Source organism: Helicoverpa armigera, chromosome 8 (assembly GCF_030705265.1).
Source record: "Helicoverpa armigera isolate CAAS_96S chromosome 8, ASM3070526v1, whole genome shotgun sequence".
NCBI lineage: Eukaryota > Metazoa > Arthropoda > Insecta > Lepidoptera > Noctuidae > Helicoverpa > Helicoverpa armigera.
The window spans coordinates 10,691,643-10,711,838 of NC_087127.1; the positions used below are offsets into that span (position 1 = coordinate 10,691,643).

A 20,196-nucleotide genomic window follows, 5' to 3' on the forward strand; every position below is an offset into this window, starting at 1 on the left:
CGCCAAAACTACTCAACTGATTTAAATGAAATTACGTATATAGATACTCTAGTCTAAAGCCTAAGGAAGGAACCACGATACCTAAACTTTCCTAAATCTAATTTTAGACACTAGCAAAAGAAAACTAGTATATTCCTACACAGTCGCGATTTTTCTTTTGTCGTCTGCATGTTTGCATGTCCCCGCCGGTAATAGGTCTCTCCGTACATAAATCAACTTTTTGTCCACGACAAGCAATCCGTCTCAAAAGTATAGCTCCTATTTTACATTTAATTCATAGCGAATGCTTTTGTAAAGTTTTTGTTAGAAATTCATTGAAAACTTTGTTATCAGATAGTTTTGAAACCATTATAAGTTGAACTATTTTAGAACACTATTACGAAGCTCGTTCATATTCATGCACAAAGTTGGAATTTGTAATCATTTGAGTGGTAAGTATTTTAATATGGTATAATACTTTATTTTACTTTTTGCATAGATTTTAATAAATTCTTGCAATAACTCAAATTGTGATTATTTAGTAATCAGTAGGTACAGTTTTGTCATATCAATTATATTCCTCTACATAAAGCAACCGCTATAAGATCGCATGATAATTCGGTCCAAGATTTTGCTAAGCTTTTTGGACGACATAATATGGAATGGCCTAAAGACAAAAAAAAAACTAATTGAAAACCTCTTTTTGGAAAGTCAGTTGAAAATACTAGTGTAACATCTAGAATATCGTAGTGGACATACAACCCACTCCTTTTCCGAAAGCAGGCCAGCGTTTGTTTACAACATTAAATAAGGTTTGAAGTTCCTTTGTTTTAACCGGTTCAGTTCAAGTGTTTACGTTTCGTTCACGTGCGTTTTTATTTTTAAAATAGAAAGTGACTGCTTAGAATTAATAATAGGTATGTACCTAAATGATAATTTAATTCGCGTCATGAGGAATCTACTTACCGTACCCGAATGTATTATATAGGATAAAAACTATATAAACGATATCCTATGTTCACCTGGTTCTAAGATACTTTACTTCTAGCTGCCGATCAATTTTCAGTAAAATCAGTTCAGCCGCTCTTGCGTTATAAGTGTAACTAATACTACATACTTTCTTTTATAAGTAGAAAGATAGATTCTCGTCCAATTCACACCTCTAGTTCATTTAATACAATTCTCTTTAATCTGCCACAAAACTAACGTGCCACCCCACTGTGGTCAAAGTTCAACAACCCCCCTCGCAAGTGCATCCATCAGTAATACTGCATCTAATAAAGAGATAATTGAAGCTGTGTGGGTGGGTGTACCTCCCGAACGATGCCCCGGTGTTACAACTATATTGGATGACGTCATCAAAATGGACATTGCAGGCTGCAGTTTATAAATCTGAGTTAGCAGAGTAGGGTATTAATTAATGTAGGTAACTATGTCTCTATTGTTATAAATGACATGACTATCTCATTTGACAGTTACATCTTTGGCAGTTATTACAAGTAGTAGGTATATGGCACTCATTCTGACAATCACTAGTCTTACAAATTGGTATTTTGTTGCCTAGGTAACTTGGTTAAGGAGCTCAGATAGGCCGTCGCTCCATGTAAAACACTGACAGCTGCATTCGATGAGCCTGGAAGCTGACCCAAACATAGTTGGGAAAAGGCTGGGCAGATGATGATCAGACTGAATTCGTTCACAATTGCAATTACCAAACCTTCCCATTTTTGCAGATTATTATAATAAAACAAAACAAGACTCATATTTTAATACATACAGAAAGTAACCTTCACATTGTTTACACAACAACGTAGAAATGCAAAAAAGCTTTTATTTATTTATACCTATGCAAAAATCTGACCCGTTGCAAAGTGCAGCAAAACAATATAATAAGGTCGTAACACATAAACAGTAGCATATAAAGCTTATTCACACATTTGCATTCAATTGATATCATTTCCAATTGTTTATGCATTTTTCGTGGAACTGTATGCATGCATACATACATGCGTAATATGGAATTAGACTTTAATGTTGCTACTGGTTGTTTGTATACAATATTTTGAAAGTTTTTGAGTATTTGCAAGTATATTTAAAGCAAAAGCTTGTGCTATTTTCTACATTATATTTTTTTTCATTTTTATAGTGCGAGTATCATCCTCATCCTCCGAGCCTTTTTCCCAACTATGTTGGGGTCGGCTTCCAGTCTAGGTTCATAGAGCTAGTATATAGAGAACATAATTTAAACAGCTGGGTACGTACTTACTCTATTTCGAAGCAGAAGTTTATTTCTGTCAATTTTTGCAGTGTTAACCTGTTAACTGACCATAAAAGAATATTCCCAAAAAAATCCACTGAAAAAAGAAAATTCACATCCACTAAAAATAATAGTTTTGACATAAAATCCCAAAAAAGGCATACGAAGATTATGAGAGCTTTATTCGGGGTTAAAGTCCAACCCTTTAGTGAGATGACATTTTTACGAGCACAGACTTACGAACCAGTAGACAGTCCTTTGAATAAATAAAGATAAGTTGAAGAACCTCAGCGATTGCTTATTGTAGGGGTTTGTAGATTTATTTGCAGTACTTTAGTGGGCTAAAGCTGTGCTTTATTTTATTTTTACTGTTTATTGGCTGTAAAAGTTGACGATCGCTGAGACAGGTCATAGTTGTAGAGAGTTCTTTTTGACAACGATTTTTTATTTTTGTATTTTTGGATATATTATCTACCTTAATACACAATTATTTTTTTCGTATTTGTGCTTTAATTGTTAAATATACACAGTAAAATTTATACAAAGTTATTAGTTTTGTATATAAAATTAAATTTGGGAGTTTTGAATAACATTTAAAATTAAACAATAACTAATTGTATGTAGCACGTTTACATTTATTTGGAAAGCAATGTGTGTAAATGAAAATACATATTTAGTTGCTGTTTTCCCGCGGTTTAACCCGGGTCCCCGGAAAACTACTTCCCTTGTCCGGATAATATATAGCCTATGTCCACCGGCGAAAATCAGCTTCTTAACTGTGAACGAATTTTTCAAATCGGTCAAGTAGTTTCGGAGCCTATTCATATCAGACAAACAAACAGCAAAATCTCATATTTATAATATTAGTGTTGATAATATTAACCTAGTCTAGCCTTTTACTATGCATCAATAATTTATTATTCTATGTTATCCATGGTACCTAATTCACGCCTGTCCTAGCATTAATTTCAAAGCTTCACACCTAATATCTAAAATGTTATATGTGAACAAACTTGCTAATGTAAATTCGACCTTAATGCCTTTGTAATTGTATTACGTTAAAATGAATAATTGAATACACAATAGATATTTATCGCAGATTAACATTCTAGTGTACACTTGAACTAGTTTGAAAGCATTTAGCCTAATTTACGCACTTAGGGAATTTGATTAACATATGAACGTTTATACATACTGCTTTTCGACCTTCAGAGTAGGTAAATTATTATCAATATTTTCTTATATTTAAGTATTATATAATTGCCCTTTTTTTAACGACGTCAAAAATCATCAAATGATCCCTCCCGCTGTTGGTTAGCAGCGGTGAGAAAAATTTAAGTTTGAGTTTGAGTTTTAAGTTTTATTTGGGGTCGTTGTCGCATGTTTTCTCCTTCCTTGTTCTTCTATCTACCGTCATCTCACGAGTAGGTACCATTCTTTCTAACCGTATCGACTTTCACACAATCTATCCATCGTTTCTTTGGTCGTCCTCTTCCACTATATTCGTCCACGTTCATGCTTAAAACCTTCCTCACAACGTGACTCTCATGGCTTCTACATTTCAAATAATGAATACCTAAAACACACCAATTATTACTAAACAAAGAACCAATAGGCAATAGTTTGCCATTTTAAGAACGGCTGCTCATTTATCAATTCCTAAAATATAACACAAAAATCTGACTAACCGGCATAGCAATTTACTTGGAACCCAGGAGTCGGTTGACTCACGTCCGTCCCTCACGTATCGTTCAGTCGTATCCAAATTGTACTCTACTAACTGTGTTCCCGCAGTTTCACCCGCGTCCCGTGGTATCTGCTGCTTATTCCGGGATTACATATAGCCTATGTAACTTGAGAAGAGTGTAGCTTTCCAACAGCGAAAGAATTTTTCAATACTCAATACTTTATTAGCATTCCATATGTTATAACAGGTGGTACATTTAGATTAGTGACAATATGGACCCTATAGGGCACAGCTTAAAGAAGTAGGAGAGTTTTGCTACTAGCTTATTATTGAAACTTGGAACTCTGTCTTTTGGAAGGCCATATTGCATTTTGTTGATCGACCATGAGACTATGGTAAACGGAAAACCTAAGCTTTTCTAAAGTAACTAAGAAAATGTTTAACATTTCATTTGGCCTCCGAATCAAGCTGCCTTCACAGTCACCAGTCTTCACTGTAAATTAGTCTTTAACACATGTTGTAATTAAGTTCATTTTGCAAGCGGTTTAAATGAGCTTCAAGTTTGTGGTGTGCCGTAATTTAGGTTATATTAGAGTTCCTATAGTCTTGAAACCTAAGTAGTGCTTAGTTCTAGGAAGTTATAGTCTTGGGTCTTGTGTCATTGGAAGCTTTGAAGCTTAATATCTAACAGGTGGTCTCTATGTTCTACCCATTGTTAAGCATAATTAGTACCTATCTTTTGTAAGAATTGAGATGTGCAATGAATTTCACGTACTTACGTATATTTATCTAAATGTGTAGTGCTTACTTATCTGATAAAATCTTAATTTCTGTAATCTGCAATAAGTCTGGCAAATGTATATCTATATTTCAAGATATGATTTTATATGTACCTACATACATACATATGTAAATTCATTAGACTATTGCGTTTGCCATAAAAATCCGAAAAACTGCAAAAACTGGACTTAAAATGGCAATCCGCAGTATCATCTCGATAAACCAAAATATAATGAACTCACTCGGCATGCAAATCAGTTATTTCGAGGAAAACAATAAGGTTTAGTTTAGTCAGAAGCTGACCCATTCGCACGCCGCCGCCCGGGCCTTCGGTCCGAAGCCCGAGACAGTTGTCAAGGGCGGGAGGTCCTCGCCTCTTGCATGGAAATAATGATGTGCAGAAGGACCATTTTTTTTCAAACCGCTAGTGTTTGTAAAGGTAGGTACTTTGACTGACTGATACACAGAAATAATTCGCAATACAACGAAGACTGTTATAAACGCGAAAAGAAGATGTCAGTCAATAAGTTACAGAGTATGCCATATTTTTTAAACATTTTTATCTTTTTTTTTGAGATACGACACTTTGTTATAGAACATGGGGCAATTTTGTATCGATTGTGATCCGTCTTCTTTTTGTATATAGATGTTTTCTTTCTCATTCTCTGCCATTTTCTATCCACTTTTTGGTCGGATTTTGATTAAACTTATCAGTTGGTAATATAGCTTAGGATACATCAGAATAAGTCGAAGTCTGAGAAGTAAAGAAAGCGGGTGAAACTAGCTAAAAATTATAAATACTTTTTACATAATCCTTACTTCATCTAGCAAGAGTATACCTAAATGAAACTACGTTTATGACCATCATCCTCCCTCCTAATTCCCATCCCTTATCCCAATTTTATTTGGGGTCGGCGCAGCATGTTTTCGTCTTCCATACTCTTCTATCTGCCATCTTCTCACAAGTAACATTCTTTCTTACCGTATCTACTTTCACACAATCCATCCATCGTTTCTTTGGTCTTCCTCTTCCACTATATCCGTCCTCGTTCATACTCATTACCTTCCTCACAACATGACTCTCATTCCTCCGCATCACATGCCCATACCATGTCTTGTATTTATGTTGAAAGACGTATACTGGTCCTTCTGTATATTTTTATTTAATGCTGTTCTCACTATTTATATTATGATTGAGTGAATCACTTGATTAGAGACAATACGTCTGAAAGCTCTTTGTTTTTTATTCACGTTAATGTTTCTGCGAACGACGGTTGATTCTGATCAGTCCACATGGGGTTATGAGAGATGTTGATTTAATCATTTGCCTGGTTTTTTTGGTGTAAAAATAGCATAGTTTTTATTAGTTTTAATTGAGATACTTATACGCGAATGGATTAATCTAGTTATTGAAATCCTTCGTCAACCTTTGGACACCAGGCTATCATAGACATTTGGCAGCTTAAGACGTCCTCTTCTTGACTACATTCAGTAGTCCTAAATCGGTTCTTAATTAAGAGTTACAAGCGACCCTATTTAGCATTCTAATCTGAATAATACCTTTTATATTTCCTCTTTTACTTAATTAGTTATTGAATTATTTTGTGCTTTTAATTTAGTCAAGTGGAATTAGATCTTTCCTTTTATAGTGGTTGTCCTGTCAGCCAGTTGTTACCTTATTTATACTGATTTTGCTCCGATGATCTGACACCAAGTTCCGCTTGATACTTGCACCTCCATCCGCGTTCCTACAAAGTTTAATAGATTATTGTATTATATTAGAAGAATTGTATTTATGAGCATGGCGAGACGTGACAGTGCACGCATCATGGTTATCATAACATTTTATGATCATGAGTGCTAAGAGAAATTCATGGGAACTTTGTCGCCATTGCGGCTGCATTTGTTTTGGATATCATCAGATCTGTTTTTGTTTTTATTTTTTGAAATAGGAAAGTTGATTAATAAGGTCAAGAAGTACCTAAAGAGGTTTGAAAGCAAAATAAGTCAAAACAAAACGCAGCGAACTATTAACATAAACTATAGTTAAACTTTCAATCAACAGCAAAAAACTTTTGGAACAATTTGTTTTTGGAATAACTGGAATTCAGAAGAACTATTATATAAATTCAAAACTTTATATTAAAAAAAGAATTTAATTTGGTAGTCTTGTTTTTATTAAATAGAAAAAATATTTTGAAACTGGATTCTTTTCACATACTTACTTCAAAACCAACAAACAAACTAGTCTTCTGTCTTACCATGACGCCCACCTAACAGGAGCGATTTTGTTTTAATTTTATAAACAAGCATATCATAGTACACACATTTGTATACAACCACATTATCAAATAAAGAAATGAAGTAACACCCCCAAAAAGCGACACCCTTAAAACCAACCTAAAACAAACAGCACAAAAGTCTAAAATCCCGTATCAAAAGACCAGCTCCCTCGACCATATCTTTGATAGCATCTCCCTCCATACCATACATACATGAGCGATGGCAATTGGCATAATTTCAACGGCAAACATAATTTTACCTATTTACAAGTCATAATGTTGCTTTGCTTACCGAAATAGAATTGCTTTGGCAAATTATACCCTTATTCAGCAAGGTTAGCCTTGGGGTGAAAGGTTACCTAAATACCCTCGGATTGTAATCGCTTGTAGTTTTAATAAGAACATGGTAAACTGTTTTGTTGTTGGGTGTAATTAATTTTGTTTGGGCTTCTTTGATTTTTTTTTTGTGTTCGGCGATTAGAGTTGACATTTACGTAGCTCAATAAAGGTCTTAAGATTCCAGGCGTTTAGATTCTAGCAGGTACTTGAGGGTTGATGAATAACATTCATTTGCCAAATGCCATATGAAAAATATTCCAATAACTTTTTCATTGGTAGTATTCTTCTTCTTCCTAGCGTTTGTCCTGTCTCGTGACGGGGTCTGCTTTCCGTATCTTCTTCCTCGCTCTGTCCTGGACATCCTCCTCTTCGAGTATAATTTTCTTTATAATTTTGGACGTTTTGCCCAATGCCACTGACTCGTGACGTATAGATTTAAATATTTCAGCCATTTATATGAAATTACATGTAACTCCCACTGGAATGCATTTTGGCTCACCTCTATATTCGAACCGACGATACGAGGTGTCGACAGCCAAACCTCTTCAATTGAGAGATTAATATGTTTACACCTTCGTTGATCTCCAATGCGTAAGTTGTATGAAATGGAATGTCTTCCTAGTATGTTTTGAAATTGGAAATAAACATTTATGTTTTGTTTTTTAACCGGTTCAGACAAAACTATACTATTGTGGCCGGTCCCGATATTCCATCTATCTGTTAATTATCTTACCATCATCATCCTCCGAGCCCTTTTCCCAACCATGTTGGGGTCGGCTTCCAGTCTAACCGAATGTAACTGAGTACCAGTACTTTGCAAGGAGCGACTGGCCCTATCTGACCCCCTCAACCCAGTTACCCGGGCAACCCATTACCCCTTGTTGATTATCTTACCAGCGATACAATTTTTACATTAGCCTCATACAAGTAATGTCAAACTACAGTGACGTCACATAGATAGAATATCGCAAACAGCCATTAATAAAGCTGAAGAGTTTAAAGCTAATCTCAAGAACTTTTGTGCAGATACAAAATTGGGATGTAGGTGAAGTCGCGGGCAAAAGCTAGTTGTTACAGAAGGAATGTTGACGTCATGACTTCTGTAACCGTCTCAATCCGTGAATTGTTCAGTTTCTCGCTAAATCTTGTTTGGACTTGCTTCAATAACGCAATCTGTAGTTTGTGAAGTTATGAGCGCAATGACACGCTTCCTCTACGCAGATGTGTGGTTGGTTAAATGTTATGATGCGTGGTATTTGATAGTTTGTGTTATGCTTTTATGATCGTTCTTTGGCCTAGTATGTAGTTCGTTTGTATATTATACTGTTTACCACAATCTTTAGGGTGTTTGTTTCAATATTAATGCACCCTTGCCTCGATTGTCTAGTTGATCCAGATTTTATGCTCATTCTGTACCAATCTATCAATTTATGTTAGGGAAAACAACGGGGGGTATTCTTTCGCTGTTTTCACTAACACTCGCTCATTTTATATTAAAATAATTTGATGCTTGAATACTGTGAAATAATACTCTTATTCTAGCTCTAGTAATTTGTTCGTTTAGTTAGTCTAACTCAACCTATGAAAACAAGACTTTCATAAGAAGACGTAATTGCAATATCGTGACCTTTTGTTCCAATTTAGAAGCCTAATCTCCACAACATTATTTAAAACACCGTTTACCTAACGACGGTAACTAAGAACTAGACGCTAGACAATGGCCTATAGCTTCTATTACATACAATTAACAATATCCTTCTTAGTTCACAATTGGATCTACGCTTTACGAAACATCTGCCTGGCCTAGACAAATTAGATGAGTTTTCACAGTGTGACAAACTGACAATAGTCACAGCAGCTGCCGGAACAGCTGATGATTAAGTAGTCAAATGATGAACGGCCGGACGCCGTGTCGTAAAATCAATTGGTGACATGACGTTTATGTACAAATGAATATTTGGATGGAACGGTTAGTAATCCAGACAGTACTTTTTCTATAGAATTTTCGTATGTGACAATTTGGGTACAATTGATGGACTCTAGATAAAAGAGATATGTGCTTTTCACGTGTCAATACAGGATTTGTATCATTAACTTCTGCTACCATCAAAGGTTTTGGCGATTATATTTTTGGGATGCGTGGCAGGCAAATGAGTCGTTGGCTAATGATGATCATGTTGCTCAGATGGCCCTGACTTATATATTTCTATTGTTTGAACTCGAGTTTCTTTTATCCGAAAAATGTTTCAATAATTGAGATATATTCGATAAGTTTAAAGAAAATTATATTCGTTACAACGTGTTTCACTAAAGTTCATACTAAAAATTGAGTAAAATACTAAAATAATAAATTCTTGTGAATTGGAATTCATTTGACGACTTCTAAATAAATTGGGGCCGTTTCTACAAGTTTTTTGTAGATCGTATAATAATAATCTTTTTGTTAGTTATGTCACGTTTGCAACTAAAATGGGCATTGTGCACGTTTTTATTTAATCAAGTGTAATGCTAGACTGTACCAGTGTAGGACTTAGGGCTGCTACCATTGGCTAATATGACTCTACTATTTTTTTCATCACTTTGTCAGCGCATGGCATACTTAGTTACTGCTCTCGTCAAATATCTTTGCTACTATGAAGTTAGTTACTGACTTGGTAGTTTACTAGTGACTGAGCAATAGTCAAAATGTATAAGGCATCAAAGGGCTGGATGACAACCGCTTAAGTTACTAGTTAGATAACAGTTCACTTTTATATTAGTCACCAAATTAATTTAATTTTATATACTAAATATGAGTGAAATATATTATCCCATGGAATAAAACTGCAATTTTTATCCGATAGAGCTTACACAGGAATACATTGTATTCTATGAAAATTGGCACCGTTCATATATTAACAAATTACACACTACACTTTATGACCAGCTAATAATAAACAGTAGACCACAGTGCAGCAACCCTGCCACTGCAAATCGGTCTTGGTTATGTTTCGTTATCCTATATCGGTGTCAGGGCGAAGTTTCATAGATACGTACCGACTGTACCACGGAGTAAGGAAAGATCAGCGGAGATGCAATAGTGCAGGTAGGTCAGGCGCCTTTTTCTAGGTCAAATACGTACAGTGGGCATGATCAGTTACGAATTAACTAACAATTCGTTCTCGTTCTTTGAGACATCTGTCAACAATTTTGGGTAGGTATTATAAAATTAGTCGGGTCCAAAGAAGGCGTATAAGGGCGAAAACAGTAACGCTCCTCGTTCCCCGCTCTCCCGCATTTTGGCGCGCTACTTTCTCATGTGATTTTCTGTTATAGCATCTCCGCTAGTCATTTTGTTCTCCATGGACTGTACATACTTACATACGTACAGACATCGATATTTAAGTGTTGAATGCACAAGGTTAGGTGAGCGGGCCTGTCTAGATATACGTTCTAGTTGTTGCCATGGTAACTGGTAGTTTTTGGCTCTTGCGGAGTTTCTGATTGATTTTTGTTGAAACTTCGTGGTTTCAAGTCTCGTTATTATAATATTGCAATTCTAAAGTCGGCTTCAAATACATTAACACAAGACTGTAGAACATGTGCGAAGCATTGAATGGTTGATTTCAGGAAAGCAAAGTTGTGTCACTTGTTGACAACTTCAGACTCGTTAAGTTGATTATAACGGTGCACATACAGTAGTGTTTGCCCTTGAAATCCCGAAATTAGAGACCAAAGTTATAGAATTTGAATGATAAGAAAATGTCCTTTTTTAAAAAAACGCAACTACTAATGACCACGAAGTTATTCATCAATCACTCCATAATTCCATAATCCGAAGCCACATTTCAGAAAATGCTTCAGTATTAAATCTTTTTCGTAAAATACACAAGTCTCACAGTTCGAAGTATTCCATTTGTCCCGCGGGGATCATTCAGGATGGATGAGATCGACTCCAACAGTAGTGTCTCCGTCTTTAAAGTCTTTTGTTTCCCGTAGTTCATCTTCTTGTTTCTGAGGTTATTGACCTATTGACATCTAGTGCTTCTGAAGGCGAGATGTTTGGGATACACTGTTTGGCACTTTGAATGCATGATCCACACTAATGTTTCCTCAGGTCTAGTGGCTAAAATATTAAAGAATTGCAAGCAAACACATGCTAGCAGTGTTAGCTAACAGAGAAATGAGCGCTAACAATTTGGTGGATTTGCCATAAGGCATCAAAACATATGGGGATATCCAGCTTTTTCGTACTTCTAACTAAAACTTCATTATGTTCTTGTATTTTCTCTTGTAATAATACGATTTTATTCTGTTACAGGTATGTGTCTTCCGTATCCACAAATTATAAGGTATGGAACCATCACGATCCTGATCACAGCTTTCGCAGAACTGCCATATTACTAGTTCATGATAAACCTCACAAAAAACATTCTCATGTGCCATGACATAATTTAAATAAAATGTAACACTTTTTCAATAAAATTCAACTCAAAAAACAATTTATCAATATAGGTACGTATTTTGGTCTCTTTCAATCTTCATACTGCAGATGTAATTTCATTTCAGAGTGACAAAGATGTAATAAATTCAATATTGGATAAGCAAGTTAGCAGAAAACCTACGCTCACAAAATTGGCTAATAAAGAAAAGTAACTGACAGCTGTCAAACGTGGGGTATTAGTTGGTCCTTGGCTTTTGGCTTGCGGGCAAAAGGACCAATAAAATTATCGGTGCGTCTATTGGTAAATTGAATTGCTAAGCGTAACTAGTAAACAACTATAGGTATTTAAGCCCTAACAAAATAGGATAACGGCTCTATTAATAAATAGAGTCTCTGAATATAAAAAAAGGTTTTAATCACTGATTAAAATTTTTCTTAACATTTTCTAATCCTATTAACATTCCATGTCGGTGTACCAAACTTTTTGGATGTTTGTGAGTTCCAAATACAAATTGAAATTTTTTGACATTGACATTTTTTAGAACTTGCAACATTTTTATTTAAAACGTCATTTTGTTATGACATCCAGATAAAATCGGATCTTAAGTAACATTTTATAGAAAAACATGTAAAGTCATCGTTGTTTGCACATATTTCGCGATTGGCATTGATTTGACGTAGAATGCACAGTTTATTTAAAGCTTTCGAATTCTGTATTGACAGCGTGTTTAGATTTTGCACACCGATTTCAGACAGTAAACTGGTATATGCTATCTGAAATTCTGACGTGAGGTTAACGACCTCTGTCGTGGTGGTTACAAAATCCTTTGGGAATTACGTATCTACATGAATTGTTTCAAATACTAATGCATTGTCATTACCTAATGCACTGAATCTATTGTGAGACCGCATTAGGTATTACTAGCTAATATTCCCTTGAGTTTACGGGTTCTTTGAATTATTTTATCAATATATTATCTGAGCCTTTTCTGGTCTTACTGGTCCACTTCTGTCATCGGTCAATGCTCTTTAAAAACTTCCCCAATAACTTTGACCTAAGTTTGTCTTGATAAGAATCTTGTTAAAAGTGGCAAAAACCCCAATGTAGGAACTGTAAAGTAAATGCTTATTTCATTCTAGTACACATTTTAAACCTTTTCAGAACCTTCACTCTATGCCTCATTTCTACTCGAAAAAAATCTCTACAAGTTTATTTTTAGGAATCATGAAGATTACTTCCCATATCTAGTTTATTTCTTAATCAGCCTCCATTATGTATTTCCCACTTTTAAAGGACCAAAACACTACTCGTTCCCAAATAAATTGTTCCTTTGATGACATTCTGAAAGTTTTTGTCGGCTGGTATGCTACCTGGATCGTTTCCGCGGCGCGGTCATCGCTCGGCGCTCCATTCGTCGGTACGTTGACATCGCTTTGTCTTGCACCGATCGAATACAGTGCAACTCGTCTGTATTGTGTAGTCGATGTGGGAAGCGAGTGAGCTGGGTAGATGCGGTAAGGTTTAGGGTAGGTCAATTTAATTGTAACAGGTTTGGAATTCGAATTTGAAGGGAATGAAAAAGTGTGATGAATGTTTCTTGTAATTATCTAATTTTGTATATTGACTAATGCTGGTTCAAACTGAAATATTTTGCAGTAAGTTCAGTAACACTATTTTTAATAACAAAGTAAAATGTATCTACAAAAATCTTAAGTATAGAGCTTCCCTTTAAATTACACAACGTCGCGCGTACCTACTCAATGTTATCAATAAATGAGTCGATATAATGTAGGTAGGTACCTACGTTCTTGGTAGGAGTAAACTACATTAATTGTGCTGCTATATCTGTCAGAATGTAAATTATTGCATCCGTGAGCTGTCGTCAGTTTATTTAAACATTATGTATGTTTAAGTAAACTCTGATGCATATTTCACCCAAACACGACAACACAATTAACAAAACAAAAATATTTTTCCTACATTACCTCCCAGACACGAATCTACATAATTTCCTCGGGTACACCACGAAGGTTGTTGAATTTATGTGTCTGGTCGCGTCTGCCGTCTCGTCGATGCAGGACCAGCACAGTGCATCGTGCATTCAGTTGTGAACGTCACCTGGCCGCGGCGGCCGCGAGTTGCGCGCATCGCTCATCCAAAACCGCGCTAAGTTTCGTAGTTCTGTGGTTCCTTCGTACTCACTGACGGATTGTAACCCGCTGCCAACAAAAAGGTTTGATTACAGCGTTTTGTTACTATTTATTTATCGAGAAATGTTTAAAATGTTCGCGTTTGATGAATTCTTAGGTAAATTCGGCGCTTGCAACTTTGTTTCGAAATTCGGGGATCAATTTCCAATTAAATGTTTCGGATTGTGTTTAACTTTCTTAAGTCTTTTTTAATGAGATGTTACAATAAACTCTTTGTAAAATTCGACTTTGTTGTAAATAATTTTACATACCTAGTAAATTATTTCTAAACGGGCTAGCTATTTGGTAAACAGAAAAGCGAAACAAAATATTTAAAAAAAATACTATATTTAAAACACAAACATAGTTTAAAACTTCTACAAAAAAGTTCCACTTACAGCAACAAAATACTCGTCCCTAATTATTGACTTTCAAAATAAATTGAAATAAAAAATGTACAAGGAAAACCTTATGAAAGGGAAAATTATAGCCAAGTATAGGTAAGTGCGCTTGCCCGCCATTAAAGAAATTAAGGGTAATTTCCACCGGCTTAACCCAGGTGTTTTTTAAATGAAAGTTCTCAAGAACTTAACATGTAAGAAGTTTTTCCCTCTCTAGAGTACTAGGCATTCATTCATAGTTTAGCTTTAAGTTTTTTATTTGGTCTTTTGAGTCGGTTTTCAAAGGACAAATTTTTTATAATAATAAGAAGGAGAGATTTACAACATATTGTATTTTTGTTCTGTATACTCGTGTTTTACTAATAATTTATCATAGACTTGTTAGGAACTTTTAGGACTAGTGACTACAGCTAAAAAATATGTTTTGAAACTCATTGAATATTTAAAATAATAATAAATAAAAATTCATCAGTATTAAAGAATGAAACAACTAGTGACAAATAAACAGCTCATCATGGAAAGTGATTCATACAAAGAATGTTATAGATAGTTCAACTCAGATTTGCGCGCGGCCCTATGTGTGCGTCGGCTTGTAAATATACAACTTTCATTCGTGTGACAGTGACGTCGTCCGAGCATGACGTGTTCTTATCACTTTTTCTTATGGGTACAGTCGTTTACGAAAATACTAGTTATTCACGGAGAAATTATTAAGGAGTCAGATAAAGCGTTTCAAAAAAAAAACAACATTCAAAGCTTTTTATTATTAAATATAGTTTTTCAAATTGACATTGACAGTATCTAAGAATTAAATACTCCTTACATATTTTCTAGCTCGGAGTACGCCGACAATAAATAAAAGTGTGGACTAAGAATGTAAAAAGAGGTATAACCTAGTATAATAATGTAAACAAAATATGTAGGGAATTTTAAATATTGCTTCGCATAATGTCGACCAAAATAACAAAGTAATGAAACTCATAAATGAACGTTTAAGTCAAATTTAAAAAATTGATGATGGGATGTGGCGTAACTGGCGTGGACTTGTCGACATGTACAAAAGAAAAAAGAAGAATACTATAGACATTTTGACATGAAGTCAGAATTTATAATTCACCTTGGAGAGTAGCGAATCATAATCATTATAAATAAATAAACATTAAATTACGTAATAACTGTTTTTCTTTAAACACCCGTATACAACCCCTACATAACTGTATTGTATTGTACCCGACTGTACCTCTTGTCACGCACACAAAGTCACTGTATATGTACAAGGGTTACCCACACATAAGGCCGCGCGCACGACTGAGTTGAACTTACTATAAACGTTGACTAATTCGGAATTCAAAGTTTAGGAAGAAAGCCAAGAGTGTTGATACTGTGGAACTGTGAAAATATTTGTTAGGAATTTCCGGTCCTTTCTTGAAAACGTCTGTGAAAATCTTAATTTTATAATCACAAACGGAATTTACTGATTCAGTCTAATCCTAATCATATAGTCAAACGGATTCTATTTATTGCAAAACTTTTACCTAACTCTTACACTTACATATTTAATGTTCATCTATTTTTATCTCGATTATAAAGAGCAATATCATCCATTACCCATAAAAGCTATAAAGGTAAGAACAGGCTTAATAGTTACTATCACACTCTTTACCTTAAAGTAGCACTATTCATTACATATGCAATGTTATCGTTGCTTTAATGCGATTCTCAATCAGTGTTCCATTAGTGCAAACACAGCTTTATAAATGTGGAACTCCCATGGAGAACAAAATGACTAGCGGAGGTGCCATAACGGAAAATCTCCTAAGAAAGTAGCGCGCCAAAATGCGGGTGTGCAGGGGACGAGGAAGGTAGCTGTCTCCACCCTTATTCGCCTTCTCTGGACCCGCCCATTTTTTGTAATAACAAAAATCATTGAGAGATTTCTCAAAGACCCAGAACTCCTAGTTAATTCACTCGTAACTGATCGTTTCGGTTTTACCCATCGTACGTATTTGATCTAGATGAAGAAGCCTGGTCTACCTGTATTACGGCATCTCCGCTCATTTTTCCTTACTCCTTGGAAACTCCTTACGGAACCCCACAAAGGGCATTGAACGAAAACTTCAACAAGCTCAGTTTTAACCGACCACGCATTTGTTTAGCGAATAAATTCGACAAAATATCACGTTCGGACCACCGACAAAGCGATAAACATCCATACTTCCATATATTATGAATGCGAATGTGAGTATTTTTTTCATTTGCTACACTACAAAAAGTTGAGTTGCAGTTTGACATGGAAAGAGGTCGGATTCTAAAGACTTATAAGACCTTAGATCACAGGTCAAGTTACGAACTTCGTATCCCTATGCGGGAAATATGTCCCTCAGAACACAGGAACTCGGAAAATGGCAGTAAAAAAGAAGTACAAAAAGGCTGCATTTTACCTACGTATTTGAAAAATAAACAAACTGAAGTGCCACCACATTTCCATAGCTAAATGTCTAGCATGTCAAACACTAATGGTACATATCGACGGTCCCATCTGTGACGTCATATCGGTAAAACGCCGCGATTGAAACGACACATGTCATTACGTTTAAGGGTGAAGACACAGTTATCAAATATCTTGGTCCTTTTTGACGTAGGAAATCATTACATGACTCCTCCCAGCTGCTTGTGGGTACACCGAGAGGATGTGTTAGACGCTTATTGATTAAATCCCACCATGTTTCTTCTGGAGCCCTTTGGATACCAGGGCTGCCATAATTCTTTGAAGCAATCCTGCAGCACAGGCAGAATTATCTTGGTCCTCATGAAACATTTTGTTCCACATTGATCCTTTATGATTTTATTTAGAATTTAGTCATTGCAATTGACAACTTTGCATTGCTTTTAAACATTTTGATTGAAACGTCGTTCATGTTTGGTTATAAATACGTAATCGTAATCAAATGCCGGTATTTGCAGTACATTTGTCGTAGTTGTAAAGCGATCAAACGTACATACATAAGTACATTCGTAGAACCAAGACATTTGACAAGTGTAGCACTACCCTAAGAAAATGTTCTGTTGTGATTTATGTCCATGCTGGTGGACACTTTGTTTTTCAGACATTATTAATTGGTGTCCTATGTCCACATGGATGGCACGTGTACCTATTCTTTCATAAATTACTAACGAAGTCTTGTTGTGCTTTCAGTAACCCCTACAGTTTTTATTTGGTCAAATATTTAAGTTCATTCATTATTATTACGTTTATATTTTGTACATGGACCGAAAGAACTAGTTTAAAGTCAAAGTCAAAAACGTTTATTTAAAGTAGGCTAGTCTTTAGCACTCTTTCGCGTCAAAACAAAAGAATAGCACCCCAAAACGCTTCCCTTTCACCACCTAGTGATATGGCTGGGAAGAAGAAGCGGTGAAGAACAAATTTCCCAGCAACCAGATTAAAGACAGCATAGAACTTGATATGGGCTATGTTTCTTAGCTTTTCTATAGACCTTCTTATTCCCTCAAATAATGTGTTTGTATGATTCACAAAACACTTTCTTTGAAATATTTTTCTGCAGTGGAGAAGTGGAAATACTCGTAAATAGTGTGAATCAGTGAAACGGTATTGTTTATTTGCGTGAAAAAAGTCTAGCTAGGTGAGTCAATGTTTGTTAAGCTTTTCTTTGAATTAGAACGATTTAACTGTCAGAAATTGTTTACATAGACTTATTTGACTTAACTTTGGACACCATTACATTAGTTTGGCGAAAGTAAAAATAAATTGTTTACCTACAAACTACTGAAAATACCCTTTCTTTGTTTTTTGGAAAATATGCGGAAATAGTTTTTATGTAGTATCATGGTAACTGCGTGTCTGGTAAAAAATGTGTCCATTTAAATGAAATTTTGAACCTTTAAAGTTCCAGTTTTAGTTCGCCAAAATATTTGCACATGTTGTGAAAATATATAGAGCTGCAATTTATTTCCAAACACTTTCTTATTCCAATATAACTAATATTCAGTAGCACCTTATTGTCCATTGAAAATCTCGTTCAATAACAATCCTCTTCACGCGACTGCTCATAAGCCAACTAGTTCATTTTTAATTTCCTTAATTGATTTCCCAATCAAGTGCTGCCCCCTATTTGTAAACACAGAACTTCACGAAAACAGGTTTTATTACGTCAAGAGATTAGCAAAAGGTTAAAGTTGCCAACGATCACGCAACTGAGTAATCTGTGCTTAATGAAGTATTTACTGAAAGGACCAATTTCGGTCCCCAAAGACCATTAATTGGTCCTTTGAAATTTGGCGGCAAATTAAAGAAAATTGAGGAAAATTCGACTTGGTATATAATGGTTGATCTATTTGACAACAAAGGTGGATTAAGTAACATTGTGATTGATGTGACACATATTAAAGTAATTAACATGTAACTAGAGAAACAAATGCTAGCATTATTCATAATGCTCGTAAATACAATGAGCATGTGGACTTGTAAAAATACAACAGAAGAATTCATTATGTACTGTAGGACCGGGAGATCGCTAGCTTGCTCAAATGAAAAACTTGATTTGAGATCACGACGTTTATTGTACGAGCTCGTGTGGTGAAGTGACAACTTCAGTATAAAATCCGGCCACTACCAAAATATAATAAACTAGCTGTTGCCCGCGACTTGGGGGGTGAAATGCAGCGCAATGTACAGTTTTGACTTTCCTATTATTTTTTTATATGTATAGATAAAACCCTCACAGTACCTACATAAAACGCGAAAAAAGGTTGCCTCATACTACCTATGCCTATCGAGTAACAATTAAACCTCTAAAAATAACTTCTGAATGAAAATTTTCTAGAATGAGGTCAAGTGTTCATAACATACAACGTACAACTGACCAGTTTGATATGAACGTGGATTGTATTTCTGCACTCGACATGTCCCACTTTTTTTTACACATAGATCCATTTAATTTCAAATTCCGAAACTGTACACTGAGAGAATTAAGTCTAATTAGACCTCTTTTTGTCTCCAACTACTTTTAAAATGCGTATTTGAAAAGCGAACGTGTAAAAAATATATGGGTGAATTTCAACAGGTCCAATAAAATCTTCATTTCCGTGGATTTTTTATACTTCAACTTTAGAACAAGAAAAAATAGTGTTTACTAAAGTTTTTGATAAGATGTGTATTCTTACTTAATATCTAGTAGATAGCTTAAAAAACTAACGAGATATACAAGACTAAAATTTTCATGCCACGGCGGTGAAACTTGCATGCACGGCAATGAAACATGCGTCCATGGCAATGAAAACTATTCCTGCAGCCATCGTTTTGACATATCTTTCTCTTTCTTTTCTTAAACACTCCTTTAGTAAAACAATCTAAGTGAACCTGAACCTGAAGTGGTGTGTGTGTAAGTTTATCATTTTGTGAGGTGAACGTGGAAATATCTTTTTGTAGTTGACTATATAGTACAAATTGTTTTTTTTCTTAATCATGCCGTGGCGATGAAAACGTAAGTCACGGTAATGAAACATGCGGCCACGGCAATGAAACGAAATTGTTTTACAAGGCATGGAAATGAAAATTTTTTCATTGCTGTGTATTTTTTTTCATTTCCATAGCAAATTTTGACCACGGAAACCACGGCAATGAGAGCACGGCAATGAATATCAAGGCAAAAACATCAAAAAACTAAAAATCTGTTAATAATTCACAGTAATTAACACGTCACAAATAAACATAAGATAGATGGCATTGTACCGAATGATCAATTAAGAGGACAAACTTATTCAAACAGAAGCAAGACCTATCCACGGCGATGAAAGAAAAAATGTCCAGTGATAAAAAAATTGCATACTTGCATTTA

At 35.2% G+C, this 20,196-nt stretch overlaps 1 protein-coding gene across 2 annotated transcripts in view; it reads left to right on the top strand.

Annotated features, from left to right (window-relative positions):
- Positions 1–20,196, top strand: part of LOC110372253 (protein yippee-like) — a 115,472-nt gene that overhangs the window by 38,291 nt on the left and 56,985 nt on the right. The window contains exon 1 of one of the 2 annotated variants that reach the window (XM_064035725.1): positions 13,831–13,981. The exons of the other annotated variant lie outside the window; for it this stretch is intronic. The gene's annotated coding sequence lies outside the window, so the exon portion shown is untranslated. Of the gene's footprint in view, positions 1–13,830; positions 13,982–20,196 lie in introns of those variants that run through there. 2 annotated transcript variants of the gene reach the window in all.